General features: G+C 41.7%; 1 pseudogene; it reads left to right on the plus strand.

Moving 5' to 3' along the window:
- Positions 1–12660: 12660 nt before the first annotated feature.
- Positions 12661–14573, plus strand: LOC133963033 (growth hormone secretagogue receptor type 1-like; annotated as a pseudogene).
- Positions 14574–15543: the final 970 nt, after the last annotated feature.

A 15543-nucleotide genomic window follows, 5' to 3' on the forward strand; every position in this document is an offset into this window, starting at 1 on the left:
TTTTAAAAAGCCTGTAAATGCTTTTTATGAGATGCTGTTAACCGGAGCAAGTACAGCATTGCTGTAATATAACGTTTCTGTGAGGAGATGCTTCGCTGCTCATGACATTATCAAACTGCTCGGATCCTTTGAGTGACATGTTGGAATCTGTTTATATATGACCTTTCTGGTGAAAGTCTAAACTAATATTTGAATTCGGCTTTTTCGAACAACGTGGAGATTCCATCTTGAAGTCAGTTCATTTTTTTATTTCTGAAATAATTTCATCTGCTTGTTGGGTTGAGACCAAAGTTGCACTCAGGGTTAACGCTGGATAACTAACCTTACATTGATTATAATTATATTAAAGTAATAAAACAAGTCTTAGTCAAAGTTCATTTTTGTGGAGCTTAAAACAGAACAAAGCCACAAAGATCAAAGAAGAACGATGTGTGTAGCTGCTTCAATTCATGACTTAAAACTAAAAACATCCGTGGCTCCAAATACAGTAATTAGTCTTAATATGAAAATCTAAAACGTGCTCCTTGGTGTTCGTCCTTCTTCGTGATTTTAAAGATCACAATGTGTGTTTTTTCTTACGATGCTTCAGCTATCAAATTGGTCCACATTTGCAGAAGACAATTATCCTTGAAAGAGCTCTTTTGTAAATTACTGCTTCTAAAGGCTTGAAATGATGTTTCCTAAACTGTGCTGCCCTAGAAGTGGCATGTGAGGTAATTATTCACGTCTGTGATCTGTCCGAGCATAAGAGAGTACAGAAATTAGAGAGTTATTGACATTTGGAAGAATGGCTGAGGGCAGCAGTGTTTTTGACTGAGCAAGACGGGCTTGACTCTGGCTCCTACAATAATTACAATATGTAATGTTCACTGTAATTTGGTGCATTCTTAATTTGCACATCTGAGCATGGTTCCTTTTTTGGTGGATCCGACCACAAAGGGAAAAAAAAAAAAAAAAAACGCTCTCTCTGTGGCCACGCTGCCCAGACCCCAGACCCGGGGCACAGTTGGTCTGACTGACATTAATAGATGGCCAGTCTCAGTGGCAGAGCTTGAGAGCAATAACCCATCAGTCAGCTCTCAGTCCTGCTCTGGATGTGCTCACCCTTTGCACCTACGTGACTGATGACTTGGTGCAGCCGGGGCCCATGCAGAGCTGCGGTAAAGAAAGCTCCCTAATTTTCTGCTCATGAGTGAAAGCTCGCTCCAGTGACCTTGCGTGACCTCTGGTGAATCCACCCCTGCAAGTTGAGCAGCACGTCCTGGACTCTGACCTCCGGGGTTGGGGAAAGTTGCACAGAACAAATTCAAAACTTGCCGGATGACAAGCACAGGGCACGGTTCTGCAAAATGAGTTCACAAAGCGCATGTGGGATTTCTCCAGGCGCACCTGCTTAGAGATGTGATCCACGCACCTTATTTATTACTGACAGCGATCACAAGGAAACGCTACATCACAGAGGTTATCTCATCTCCCATAAACCTCTGATAACAATGTCCCGAAATTTTGAAAGCCAGGTTTTTCTCCATCACAGAATATGAGCTGTAAAAATGAGTTTTGGACGCCAGCAGTTTGAGAAGCTGCCGAGGTAATCAGTGACTCATCGGTATTGATCAACAACCCTATGAATCCCTCGTAGATCTACTGTGCTCATTGTGTGTGATAGGCCGGCAGAGAACACGTCTCATTATTCCAACCTTCACTTTAAACACAAAGAAGTCCAGAGCAGCAGGTACCTTCTCCACGATCCCTGTTCTGTGGGACGTTGTCGAGCCATGGGTGCTTAGCGGTGCGACGCAGTTTCGAAAGGTGCAAGGCATTGTGGGAAGTGAGCTACGGGATGCGGCTGTGAGAGTGTGACCCTTCCAGCCGCTACACAAAGTGACAACAACATCTTGGCACAAAGAGCTCGCACTGATTGACTCGTCTCCACAGTCGGTGAGATAAGTCTCTGTCAGCGGTCGGCTCCCCGTGCCAACACCGGACCATTAGCCTTGTTGTTTTTCAAATCCCCCCCCCACACACACACACACAGCATTAAAACGCAATCAGTGTGACTTATCGTGGTCAGTTGTGCATTAGGACGGGATCACCACTAACTTTTCACACCATTTACTTGATGCTTAACTCTAATTACAGTGAAGGTCGTGAAGTCCATAGACAAGCTGCAGACTCGGCCGGGCAGCGGGGTTCAAGACTGAGTCCAAGTTTCTTTATCCACTTTCTCATCTGTGATCCTCAAGGCTGATGGTTTCTGGAACTAAATTAAATTCTAACAAATTGTTGAATTTATCAGATTTTTTGTTATATTTTATGGTTTATTGGTTTTGTATCAATTTTTTTTTTGAGAAAAATTGAAAATGTTATAATAGTAGTAATAAATAAAAATGTACAGTGCTTGTAACAATACTCAAATACCTTTTATAGAATGCAAAAAACAGAAGGTAAAAAAACAGTTTGCATTACAATTCTGTATATTACAATGATACAATTAATACCAATTGTACAAAACAACGTAAGAAGTAATGTTTGATACTTTGTTTGAAGGTAAAAAACTATGAATCAACCTTCCACAGGATTATACTGTAGATGGTGATAAGTTATTTTGGACTTCCATATATTTAATTTATCTTATGTCCCAGTGTGTAATATTAGCTTATAGATGTGAATACACATAAGATATTCAAATATTTAATAAATTGCAGTTTGCTTTTGCAATAATGAATTGCAGAATAAATATGAAAGAAAGAATCTATGAGTCTCAACTCAACAGTAAGAAACACTAAACTCAACCTTTAACTTGAGACTGTGGAGATAAAACTTTTATATTAAACAAACACACATGAGGTTTTTTCCAATCCAGTTTTTCACCTTTAAATAAGGTTAACTCCAGCAGCAGCAGCAGCAAACACAATTCAGTAAGAAAACAGTAAATACTGAAATGCAATGCTAAATTCTTCATGGTGCAAGTGACCATGGTTTTATCTACTGTTGTGTTTCACTGAAGTAAGCCACACACTCCAAACATCCGAGAGCTAGAAGTCGTTTAAAGTCATTTTATATTTTAAATAAATGTTTTCATTTTATTGCCAAACTATTCGTCCATATGATTCATGAAGGAACAAGGAAACTCGTCCAGTTAATTAGCAGAACTAACTCTTACTGGAAATCACAGCAGTCTCAGATGCGCCTTCACCGCGACACTAAACTCTGAGCAAAATGTTAATTGGTGATATCTAGTACAGGTAATATGTTTGCTTATTTTTGCCTCTTCGTGCCCCAGGTCAGACTCGGCTGATTCAGGGGCAAGTCATTTTCATATTCCTGCTAAAAAATACATCAATAATGAGCACAGAGAGAATGGCCGACATATTAAAAAATGAACTTTATTTATCCAAACAGCCCGAGGATCTACATGCAGCGCGCCCGGTGTTTGTTTATCATTCTTCTGCCCGAGCATCTGCCTCTGCACATGGAGCTCCTCTCCACTGCGAGGGCTTGAAACACAGAATACCTCGGTTCAGATAGGTTGAACACTTATTGATCCCCGGGGAAATTTACCGGGGTTCATTATTATTATCACGGTAATCATCCACATACATCTTTCTGACCGCTGCGGCTTTACAACACGGTTCATGTTAATCCAACCTGTTTGGATACTATCTTGTTATTAAACCTGAATTACTTTAATTACAACAAGGTTATGAGTATAAAGAAAACATTGGAGCATGAGCTGGTAATCAGTGTCTGGAACGTCTTCCCTGGGTCTCGGTGCAGGATGTGCTTAAGGGTCTCTCAAGAGGCTGTTTAAAGGTGCCACACAATTTCACAATCAATAGTACTGCAGATTATTTTCCTCCGCGGTTCAGACTCATTGATTTGCCGGCCCGAACACGCTGCTTTAAGCTTGTCATCCCCAGAGGGAACCAGAGTGAAATGGATTCCTCGAAGCAGAAGTTATCTTTCTAATTATACGGTAAGGAATTAGATACTGTGTTACTCTTACGTGGTTTATGCATCGTTGTGGTTTATTGTGTTACGTGTTTACGAGCGGCCGTTACATTAGCCTCCATTTTTAAAAGTACAAAACAGATCATTGAAGGTCCTCGATTTTTTGAAAAAGCACGTTGCTTGTGTATTTGTTAGTTTGTCTGTGGGAATAGGAATATTTCAACGAATAATCTTCAAATTTTGAGCAAAACCCAAAGAATAAGAACTCTTCTTAGTAGATCCGTAACTTTATTCAGTACTTTTTTAACGTGGTGAGCGATGAGCCTTGATACTGGTTCGCACTCTCAAGGGACGCTTGTAGTTTCTGTACACGGTTGTTACTCAGTTTCACTTCAGGAAACCTTATATAAAGCATTTTCACAGTTTGTCCCTTTACTAAAGCAAAGCCCTGTGTCATTAAAATAATCTTGTTGTTGTTGTTGTTGTTGTGATTAAGCGCAGCCTCGTCCTTTCACAGCTTCCTCATACTGGAACTCATCACCTGTGTGTGTGTGTGTGTGGAAGCAGTGTAGATCCAGGGCCTGGAGTAAGTTAAAGAGCTTCAATAACTGGTCCCATCAACAATGATAAACTCTACGAGACACAATGGGTCTTTGTGTGTGAGGAGAAGGATTATTGAAGATTCTAGTCTCAGCCAATTCAGAGAGAGCAGCAGAGAAATGTTCTTCCATTGTACCTCCTGTCAGGACTGGCACTGCAGTGTTATAGATCCACTGGAGGCTCGGCACTTAGTGGGACGTCCTGGTAATGAAGAATTACACTGGTCCGGTCTTTATATAGGGAGCAAATGCATGGAGTAGTTTCTCGAGATTCTTTCTGAGGCAGGAGGTGGGAGAAGGCTCTTTTTCTTTTTAATGTATGAGGCAAAGCTCCAAAAAGGACTCCAAGGCTTTATCTGGCTGGGACATAATATGTATAGAATACAAGGGTTGATGAATCATAGGTTAGATAAACCACTTAGCAAAAGGCAAGTAGAGGATTATTGGAACAAATCTTGAAAAGAGAGAATGTGGCTACGATATATAACGAGAATAATAGTGATATCAGTAGAACACACAGCACCAAGGCTCCTTCAGTTCAATCAACCAGACTTCACACACTCACAGATATTTGTTCTCTAAATAAAACATTTTTTTAAATCAAGATCCTTGAACTATTTCCATGGACATTTTATTGTATTGTAATGGGTTTCTTTCTTCCCAGCAAACAAATGGACCTGAGTGGAAACATCTTGACCCCCCCTTGTGGGACGGAAATATCCTCCCAGTAATTCCAGTGGGAGTTGAATCACTTTCATTAAATAAAAGGAGTTTCATGAAGTGGATGTGAAAGAAGAGGAACATTGCAAACAAAAGTAAAACAGAATACACACAAAGATCTAGAATTAAATCTTCATTTCCTCCAACGTCTCAGAATATCCTCTCTTGGTTGGTTTCCAATCACTTCTGCACGATTATTAAACAATGTGAGTTCCACACATGAGGGCAGCTACACAACCTCTCTACTTCCCTCCATGTAGAAACGATTGGGGCTCTGAGTGATGGGCAGACATCTTGGAGGGACCTTCCTCCAAGATGTCTAAGCAGAAAGGCGCAGAGCTACCGTTTGAACTCTGGAAGAGCCGGACCACCGCCGAGCATCTCAGTGTGGATTTGAAAGTTTAATGCTTTATGTTTAATGGGTTACCTTTGTTACCTTAGTTTTGAGCTTTCTCCTAAAGAAAGAGAATAAGATGCAGGGACGGGGGGGTGGGTCTGAGTCTGAGGTCAAATAGTCACGTTAATAATGGAAAGTGAATGGGGAGACTAAACCATCTGTAGACGTCAGTGTTGAAGGAGGTTCCAGAATCATGTTGGACTGTTGAGAAAGAGTTCTCTGCTCAGATTTGAGTTATAGACATTATGGCTCAGTGCTGATGAAGTAGATTTCTGTCATTATTATTATTACATAAGATTCTACGACACCAGTCACTCTAAATGTAGAATCTCATATCACTATTGTTACCTAAATGTCGTTAGTATCCTCTGCAAATTACCTGTATAACGTATACGGATGATATATAATTTTATATTTTTGTGATTCCACAACCATACACAAACCTGCATAACTTTCTATATACATATTATATTTTGTACTATTGTGGATTTATATGTATAATATATTTAAAGACACTTTTTATAGCTGTATTATATAAAATATACAGTTTTGATGTTTAGTACATCAATAGCATTCATATACTGTATATTGTCTGATCTACATATATATATATGGATACGTCCTTCTCAATATCTACTTGTACTAATACACAATTACAGTTTTTATGCTGGTGCATGATCAACCTGTTCCACCTCCAGTTCCTTTTCTACACAAATTATATTTCTGTGATGAAATGTGCATACCAGTGAATTTCCCCAGTGTGGTGGTAAGTTGTAATGTTGCATCACTGACATCGCAAAACAATTAGCAGTTTATAAAATAAACGGTTCTCAGGGTCTCGGAAAACAGCTCACAGGAGAAAACTCAGACAAGACTGAACTTCCTGAGGTCCTCAACAACGAGTCAGAAGAGGATGGAACCAATGGAATGCGAAGGACAAACGGACAACACAGATATCTCAGAATTTACCAGAAGAACATGTTCTGTGTCTTCAGAAGGTATTTTATTTCCAGGAGATTCAGAGTCCGCCCCCTGAAACCGTCGGGCTCTCGGAGGTAATTTGCTTCTGCCGTTGCATTGCTTTGTCATTACGTTGCACACAGAGTATAGTTCCAGTTATTTCCCTTCCTTAATGCGGTGCCTCTCACTCGCCTTCCCTCCAATGACACAGCAACCCCCCCACCCCCCTGCCGCCCTGCCCACGCTGTTGATTCATTCCGTCGGCGGATTGAGAGGCTTCACTTGCAATTTGGGGAAAATAATGTAATCTCGGAATGGGCAGAATTGTTGAACCCTCTGTGAGATTACTCTCCTCTGTCTGCCTCAGTGATTACTGATCACAGTCACAAGAAAGAAAAGAAAAGTCTTCCCTCTGTCGCATGCTTCTGTTTTCATTCCCATCTCATCTCTCTCGGGCAAGAGTTGTTTTCAATAGGTTCGGAGAGAATTGGCACTCTCTTTACCAATCCCCCCCCCCCCCCTTTTCTTATTCCTGTGCTGGGTGGCACTGTTTGAAAGTCTGAGGCCATAACCTGCCTTCAATCTTGTGTTTGCTAACATTGATTTGCAATTGATGCATTTGTGAGAAGAGCAGCCTCGAACACAGAGCGACATTAAAGTGTTCTCTGTGGGAGACAATGATATTTGGCTGATATGGCATAAAATTCATATTGTGGAACGTTTAGATTAATATTTTGACACTGTCACAAATAATTATTTAACAAAGACTTGCATAGCCCTGTTGTTGTGTATTGTGGGTTAGATTGAACCGCCTAAAGTTTAGAAAGTCGATTTTTGGAACATAAAACCATTGCTACTGGTATTAATTAGTGTAATTAACTGGTAAATGGAAAATTACCTTGGTGATTATTGAAGTCACCCGAGTCAGTGGAGTTGGAAAACAGGTTAAAATAAAAAATGTATGTCACTTTTTGTGTCCACTGGAAACACTTGTGTTATTGTCTGTGCTACCTGAAGCTGTTTGAAGTATTTGGTTGTGTTGTTGGTATTTGCCGAAAAACACACAAACAGAAATGTAGATACAGTATATGGACACACACACAACGAGAGAGAAGGGAGAGACAGTTTTCTTTATTGCAAACATTGGTGAAAATAAAATATCATTAAAAAAACTATCTCTATGATTCATTCATGTTGATTTGACAGGAGCTCAGTGCAGAGGAGCTGGTTTGTTTTGCATTAATCAACATGTTCATATTAAAATGTGTCAAACATGTCGAAAGAGAATAAATGAATAATAAAAACTGTGGAATAAAACAAATGATTTAAATCTATTTAAATATCTGCATTCACAGATTTGTTGCACCTTTTCTTCATTCATTCACAATTAATTGAACAATTCTGTTGAATGTCTAGTCAAATCCAACTTTAAAAAGATATGACAAATTGATCTTCATTTAACTCCACTGGATCGGTTTAACATGACGATGACAGACACGGGGATGAAAAGTGGAAACGTGAGAAATCCAGTCTCACAGCATCGTCCACTCGCCACAATAATCTTTTAACAATCTTCTTCCTTTTTCTGTGAGACTGTGGCAGCCAGAGGGAGAAACTGTCTCAGACAGTAATAGGTGGGAAAAGTGTGTATGAAGAAGTGGTCAGAGCAGTGTGTGTGTGTGGTTGTGTGTATGTGTGTGTGTGTGTGTGAGGAGGACTGAGTTTGAGTTTAAAATACGGGAGAAGAACCCACTGATCAAGATATCCGAAAAAGAGACTTTCCACAAGTTAATGGTGCAATTAAAATGCCCGTCCCAGTGACAAATCCCTTTTAAAACCAGAGTCAGAACCCTTCTTCTCTAACGGGAGGAGAGCGCACATCACCATTCACGCCCACTGTTAAACGATCTCATCTGCGGGGACTTCCTGTGATGAATGGGAAGAGTAAAGGAAGGATGAGAGGGGAGTGGAGGCTGAATGGCTGTCTTGCATCAATGTAGACCAAAGAGAGAAGAGAGAGTGCGGCCATTACTGTTTCTGACACGGTGAGATGGATGTCACCCTTATTTGCCATCAGATTAAGGAAGCCAGGCGCGGTAGAGCTCTCAGCCAGTACATCACATGGGCATAATTAAATGAGCGAGAGCGCCGACTGCTCCTCTGAGCCCCGGAGCTGGAGGCTGAACAAAAATACCTGTAACACATGAGCAAAACAATAAGCAGTGACAGATGTCCGCACACGAGGACAGAAACAAATCTGCTCATTCAAGCAGCGACCGGCGGGAACGAGCAATGACCGAGGCCTCGTTATTTCCATTTTACTGGAAATAAAAGGAACATTTGATTTGTAATATCTTTGCAAAAACCCTTTAAATCGCTTCAAAACACACAAGCGTGATTTTATACTCTTGCCAATTACATGTCGTGGCCCGTGTTTGGCTTTGCAGCCGCCTGACGGTCCCGCTTCATCCAGCGTGTCATCCATGACGCTCTGCTGTCGCTCTGCTGTCGCTCTAAATCCAGCATTTTCCCTGCTGCTCCGGTGTCTGATCAGCAGACTCTTCCTCTGGTGGATGACATTGGTCCAAATTGACAAGATTGTGGGTTTTTAATCCCCTCTTCTTTTTCTTTTTTTCTCCCCCGTCTGTGCCAGCTCCCACTAAAGCAAACAGTGGCCACCAAGGTTGTGCTGAGGCTGGAGAGAAAGAGGAGGATGGCTGGAGTCCAGCTGAAACTGAGGGTGACTGCGAAAGTGGTGAGGTTTTGAAAAATTGGTGCTGATCTTTGCCGGGGAGCCTAAGCCTGGTTTTTTCTTACAGATCCTTGGAACAAATTCCTTTGTCCTCCCGGTTCATGGTCATCGTACTGTTGCCTCCAATGAATCCTCTGAAATGCTCCCTGTGGGCTGATCATCTTCTCCTAGGGGACTAGTTTACTGAGGGGCATGTTCCGATCCACACCTTAGACCACTTTGTTTTGTGCGTGGCCTTGAAGGGGGTTGTGGTCTCCCATTGCTCTTTCTGATGTAGGGGTAGAGGACATCTGGCCTTTCAAACACCCATTCAACTGTGGTGTATTCAGGACCCCCCCCCCCCCCCCCCCCCCCCCCCCACCAAGGGGTAGCTGGAAAGTCCCGGATGCTGTATGAACGGAGGAAGCGAATCAAGGAGCCGACCGCTGAGGGTAAAATGCTCATACATGGAACTTCCACCAGTTCCTTTCTTCAAGCTGAGGGTCGGTGTTGATTCTGTCAGGACCAAAGCCAACGATCCGTTTTCCTTCCATCGACTCAGGTGGAGTTTGGTCTGTTGCTGGGGACACACCCGCTTCATCCATTATGTTGCCTTAAGAGAATCTATCTCTCTCTCTTTTTGTTTTGTTTCCGTCTCCCCGACTCTTCTAATCATCTGCATTGGTGGGAGTAATGTGTTGCGGGTAGATATGCGCTAGCCCCCCCCGGCGGGGAAAAGAGTCATCAATACATCGCTTGAGCCTGGAAAACAAGGAGTCGGGTAAAGGGAGAAAAAAGAAACAACAAGCTTAAAAATCAAATCCCCAATGATCCAGGGACGGCTGCTGAGTGGTGGAAACAGTTCGACCTTGTGACAACAGTTGAAAACCTTTCCTCCGGACTCCTGCAGAACATCGACATCGTGTAGAAAGTCCTGTTCGGAATGATGGATGCAACCAACATTGGGGAGAAGGCTAAACTGTTAATTATTTCCATTATTTCCAATATTTTCAATATTTGCTGTTTTCAGACGTCAACTGTGGAAAAGATTTGGACAATGAGTCAGACACGTTGACACCAGCATCAACCTTTATCTCCAAAAGCTCTTATTGTTCCAAGTTGACATCCTCTTTGGCGTCGTCTACGTGTTTGGCATCTTTTTTTTTTTATCCTGAGATATTTATATTCTTCCTTTGTTGTTGTTATTTTATTTTTTTTAATTTTTGTGTCCATCACGTAAAAAAAATGTCATACATTTCCATCCGGAATAACCAGGAGAATGTCTGGAGCTCAGTGCACGTGTGAGAGCAGCATCAGACAGAGCAGGCCTTTCTGAAGCTGGCATGTAACTCCTGGACCGGGTCTTTAATTCGGCAGCACTGGATGGATTCAGGTCTTTTAGGCCTTCAATCAAATTGTCCAACCTTGGGGCCATGGGGGCACTGTGGGGCGGTTGTCACATTATTGCTTAATTAACATACTCTCTTCTTAAATATACTGCCCCCCAGTATAAATCACTATTAGCCAAAAAAGGCTTTTTCATTCACTTCAGAGAAAAAGGAAAGGGCCAAGTCGGTGTGTCCAGTCGATTTGCACCAGAGCGTTTTATTAAACTCGTAAAACAGAGTCAGGCCAACTCTTCGTAGCCGAGTGTGATAGCCTCTGTTTTAGCCGAGTTATTCCCACTGGGCGGCTGATGAAGCATTCAGGAAACCAGTATGAAGCCACATAGACCCAGTCCTCTTTAGGTTTCTTTCACCTGCTTCATATTTGGGCCAACTTGGGATTTCTGTTCTCATATCAGGATCTGCAGTTTTTTTTGTTAGGTCTGCAAGCAGCAGTCGAGCCGTAACTATTATTGCTGTAATTTCAACTCCCAGAGAAAAGGTGTTATTACTCGTGGCACTGCTTGTATATATAACGTAGCTCTGCACAGCTACTCTTATATCAATGTCTAATATATATTTCAATAAGGAGAGGCTAGATGGAGCAATTTGTAGAGGTAACGAGAAGGAAAGGTCTGGCGATTAGGCTCTTAAAATGAGAACCATCTTCATTAGGGGGAAGCCTCCAAGGATGATCGGGGACAGGACGGGATCCTGCAGAGGTGAGACCTCGACAGAGCTGTTGTAGAAACTTCCAGTTCAGACTCCTTGGAAGGAACCAGGGAACTGACTGGCTCAGAGAACACACGCAGTCGGGCCATTGGTTAAATACGCTCTGAAAATGTGACTGTAAGGATTTGACAGCGTGAGAGAAAATTAGAACAGTAGTAAACAGCAGGCCCTAATCAATGACCTATCAAAAGATAGGTCATTGATTAGGGCCTGAGCACAGAACAGACAGGGTGAGGCCCTATTGAAATTGTCAGGATTATTATTAGTCATACAAACTGCAGAACTAGAAAAAAAACAGGAGCAAGACAACTTCACTGGACTTTGAACAGAACAACAACATTTTTTTATATGTGCAACATGAGTCTACAGGAATGTGTTGTCAGTGAGGGAGTTGACTGTCGAGTGTCACATCCAGGTTCCAAAGTGTGACACTGGGTGAGCTCTTAACACGCAGTTGGCAAAGGTACCATCATGTTAGTTTGTGTACAAACTTAAATTGTTTTTAAATAAAAATTCTTTAAAGAAAACTGTGTGTGGTTCATGTGGTGTCAGAATAATACAATATCTCTATATATTAGAGACAAAGGAAAACTGCCCCAATGTCCACTGCCCGGAGGGGGTATCAATGTCTGAATGCTTCTTGTTTGGTGGGTACAAAACAATGGTGATGATACCGTAGACGATTTTAAAATGATACAGCCAGTTACTGTTATTAATTATTATTATTAGTTATACAAATATAAAAAACTATTTCAACCTTTACCTGAAGGACAGAAAACTCAAACATTTTCCTTTTAGAACTAATTAAACAATTTATGAAATTATTACAACGAAAAAATGAGGGTTGAGATAGTAAATGTGTGTGTGTGTATGTGTGTGTGTGTGTGTGTGTGTGTGTGTGTGTGTGTGTGTGTGTGTGTGTACATTTAGATATGCAGTACATTTTATTAAAACGAATAAGCAGAACTTGGCCAGAATGTTTCAGCAGAAAAATGCAAATACATTTTCCTGAGGAAGTTAAAGTTATAAATAACAGTAAAATATCCCTCCCGTCTTATATTGATATGATCATTGGTGCTGAAAATGTGGCTAAGCTACGTAGAAAACATTATTTTTCCTGACTCCATGTTGATTCTTATCTTTAGACTTTCATTGAAATTTAGGAAAAAACTGAAAAAAATGTGAATGTTTTTAACCGTTTTCCATTGTGGACTGGACGTGTGTAAATTGTGTGATTCTAATGAAAATCCATCGTCAATATTTCATTTTCCACTGTGTTTGACAGTGATTCTGGTTTCACTGATGCTCTTCGGCCTTCTCGGAAACACACTGACCCTGCTGGTGGTTTGGCTTCGCCCACACATGAGAAGCTCCACCGACCTCTACCTGAGCAGCATGGCTGTTAGTGACCTGCTGCATCTCCTGCTGCTGCCCCTGGATATATATAAGGTGCACTCACATATATCCTATAATACTTACACACTTATACACCTTTTTGGGTCAGTTCAGTGTGATTTGTTCGGATACTCACGGTTTGACTGAACATGAAATAAATGGATTGTCTCTTCCAGCTCATGATAGGGTTAGGAGTCTTCGCCTGTAAGCTGACCTCGTTCCTCTCAGAGTGCTGCTACTACTGCACCATCCTCCACATCACCTTTCTCTCCCTGGAGAGGTACCTGGTTGTCTGCTGACCAATCACCTCCAAGACGCTGGTGACACATCGCAGAACCAGGGCTGTGATTGGCTGCCTCTGGCTGGGAGCGGCTGTCAGTGCAGCCCCATTTTTGGTCATGATTGAAGTGGCACATGAGAGAAAGGAGGATGAAATCGGAATTTGCATATTCTCACACTCCTCTGGCCTCATGTTGGTCGCATTCATTATCTACAATCTGTACTTCCTGGTACCCCTGTGCATCCTGGGACTGGTCTTCATCCTGATTGGACGGACCCTGAGGCTCCGTCCACAAAGCAGCCTCAAAGACAAGAGTCACCAACACACAGTCAAGATGCTGGGTGAGAAACACAATCCAACACACACAACCTAAGGTTCTGAATTTAGCTTTTACTAAACACAACTGACAAAGACTGATGAACAGATTTAATACTTTGTCTTCATCTCGTCTTGCACATCTGGAGCCAGAGTCGGAACTGTATCATCCAATAGATAATCAAAACTAAATTTACCAGTAATAGAACTCACTAGATTTATAAGAACCTCATAAAATTACAGAAACCATCGTTGAGAAAATATTTGACGTTTTCACTTTTTAGATTGGTCCATGTCCCGCCTGTTACCATCAAGGAGGCAGGCAAGGTTTAGGACTGGCAGACAGCCACCAGAGGGCAATAGAGATGCTTTGGCTTAACTTTTGGGGAGCAGTCATGTCGTCCATCTTTATTTCCAGCTGTTGGTCAATTTAGGGGCTGAGTAGAAAGACTCCTACAGATGCTTCCTCTCATACCAGAGAAAGCTCTGTTGAGTGAATCCTTCCAGGGCCAACATTTCCCAGGACTCATTGCACTTTGGTGACGAACCGTATGTTAAAAACCAAGCGGCATAAAGCTTTCTGTCGTATCCAACTTAAGGACAGGACAAGTGTCTCCTCTGTGGACCACACGGTCTCATTTAGTTTCAGTCTTCACTGTCCACCCATGTGTCCTCTGAAGGTTGCAGCCCCTGAACTGAGACACAGCTCTCTTGTTTAACAGTGTGAAAAATGTATTCTATCACCTGCAGATATTGATGATTCTCATGTCCACTTCCTGTGTCCTTCTCCTCATGTCCATCAGGAGTTATCTTCTTGGCCTTCGTCCTGGGCTGGCTGCCCTACATCGCCTGTCAGACCATGTTGTATGTTGCTTTCTCAGCCGGTCTTGACAGTGCACACAACATACTGACTAATAAATTCATGTTTTGTTTTGTGACCGCCTGGGCCCTCTCCCGTCTCAGCTCTGGCATCAACCCTCTGGTGTACCACTTGATGTCCGCCAGGTACAGACACGCTGTGCATAGCCTCTTGCGCCTGTACTGTGTCACGCCGTCTCACGGACTGAGCACAACCCTCTCATCAGGATCCTCCACAACCACTTTGTAAACATATAGGCACACGTTTACCTTGAATAATAAAAAAAAAACTAACAATGACACTGCTAACACCCAGCTAACACCGCTAACACACAGCTAACCCTGCTAGGACACTGCTAACACACCGCTAACCCTGCTACCTGAGCTAGCAGCAGGTATTTACAGATTCTCTGTCACAGTCACATTCGGACACTTCTACAATCTACTCAGGGTGGGTGGGGCCCTACCTAGCTTCATATTGGTTAGTTTAAGTGTATGAAAACTCGTTGATACCTTAACACTTCTTAATACTACATGTGTTGTGTTTAAGTGGATTCACTGAAGTTTGTAAAAAAGGTGTTCTGAATAGTTATCTTACTCTTGCGATCAAAAACATTCATCTGAAGCTCAATTCTGAGGCTGTTCTGTAAAAAGTTTTTCAATAAACAATAAAAATACAAACTTCTGTTTAAGCCCCGCCCTCTTCCGGGTACAGATATGGATAATTGTTTCCCTTTTCTATTTTTTCTATGTTTCTTTTCTTTGATTGATATTCTGTGTTCAAGAAGATTAGCCTACAGTGTTGGATCATAGCTTTAGTTTTAATTTGAGCAACTCTTGATTTAATTTACTTACTCAGTTTACTGTGGGATGTGATTGCACAATGCACTGATAAGTGGATTGAAATATGTTTTTTATGTTGTGTTTTTAATTAGACTAACTACAATTTATATGATTAAAATTGATATTTGAATATTTCCTGTATGTCAGTGGTGTACAGTCTGTATTCAAAGTACCACATCCACCCAACCTGAGATCCCAGATGTGTTCCCAAATCAAATTGTGTTCTGTCGGCCTTTTGTCCGAGCTGGGTATTAGTAAAAAGTAATTTCCCCTGCTCAGGCATGGCTCCACTGTGCCTGGGAGGTGTGTGTGTTACTTTTTTATTTTTTTTCTCCTACAGCTGTCAAACTGCATCCAGGCTTTTTAAACCTGACGAC

Source organism: Platichthys flesus, chromosome 2 (assembly GCF_949316205.1).
Source record: "Platichthys flesus chromosome 2, fPlaFle2.1, whole genome shotgun sequence".
Lineage (NCBI taxonomy): Eukaryota > Metazoa > Chordata > Actinopteri > Pleuronectiformes > Pleuronectidae > Platichthys > Platichthys flesus.